We start from the raw sequence: 1470 nt of genomic DNA on the forward strand, positions 1-1470 counted from the left end.
AATGCGATATGTCTCTCAGAGTTATGTAATGTTCAAGTGCTCAAACAGATCATTTACAGTACAGTCAAATTACTTTGTACAAGGTACTGTACTAAGGTTGCAATTAGTCTCCATTTGCCTGGGATAGTCCACATTTTGAGGGGGTCTGTCTCCAGCAAGCAAGCATCCCTGATAAAACCCTGGCAGGGAAGTCTAAAAGTTTGGCTTGCACTAAGTGATGAGTAGGGTGCAGGTTCTCGGGCCTGCCCTGAAAGTCTTGGGAGGGGGTGGACATAGGCCTTTTAGCTTGGTTCACCCTCTTTCATGGGTTCTCTCTTTGGGGGAGTCCCACTGGGTACTTGGATGGGTCTGTTTGGTTTCAGCCAGATGGACCCAAGTGAAGTACCTCAGTCACTGTCTGGAGTAGGGATGAGCCGAATACCCCCCCCCCCCCCCCCCCCCAGGTTCGGTTTGCACCAGAACTTTAGAATGGACCAAAAATTCATGCAAACTTTAGAACCCCATTGAAGTCTATGGGACTCGACGTTTGAAATAAAAAGTGCTAATTTTGATGGCTAATATGCAAGATATTGTCCTAAAAAGGGTTTGAGGACCTGGCTCCTGCCCCAGGGGACATGGGTCAATGCCTAAAATGTTTTTAAAAACTGACTTTTTTCGGGAGCACTGATTTTAATGACGATTAAGGTGAAAAAAAAAAAAGTAAAATATTCCTTTAAATATTGTGCCTGGGGGGTGTCTTTAGCATGCCTGTGAAGTGCCACGTGTTTCCCGTGTTTAGAACAGTCCCTGCGCACAATGACATTTAACGTCATTATGGTTTTAACCACTTAAAGAGGGATTCCACCCAAAAAAAAAAAATTAAAAGCCAGCAGCTATAAATACTACAGCTGCTGACTTTTAATAAATGGACACTCACCTGTCCCGGGTTCCAGCGATGCCGGCAGCCGAGGCCGATCGATCGCTCGGCCCTCGGCTGCTGCCGCCACCATTCTAGGTGAGGGAATCAGGAAGTGAAGCGAATAGGCTTCACTTCCCAGTTCCCTACTGCGCATGCGCGAGTCGCGCAGCGCAATAGGAGTTCTCCGCGCTGTCTCTGAGACCCGTGTGTGTCCCAGCAGACAGCGCGGCAGGACAGGAAATGGCGTAGACTCCCACGGGAGTCTATGCCCGGAAGTGGGTGTAAATACCTGTCTTTGACAGGTATCTCCACCCCCCTCCCCCCTGAAAGGTGCCAATTGTGACACCGGAGGGGGGAGGGATCCGATCAGCGGAGGTTCCACTTTAGGGTGGAACCCCGCTTTAAAGACCGCCGCATGGCAATGTACGTCGGTGAAATGGCACCGACAGGCACAAGCACGTACATGTACGTGCTCGCCTTCCAGCGGGTGGGGGGTCCGATCGGACCCCCTCCCGCTGGATGCGGCGGTCCGTTTCGCTGCAGGAGCGATCCGGGATGAGGGGATGGCCGTT

This window comes from Lithobates pipiens, unplaced genomic scaffold (assembly GCF_037356315.1).
Source record: "Lithobates pipiens isolate NorthernLeopardFrog02 unplaced genomic scaffold, aLitPip1_a1.2 Scaffold_23, whole genome shotgun sequence".
NCBI classification, from domain to species: Eukaryota; Metazoa; Chordata; class Amphibia; order Anura; family Ranidae; genus Lithobates; species Lithobates pipiens.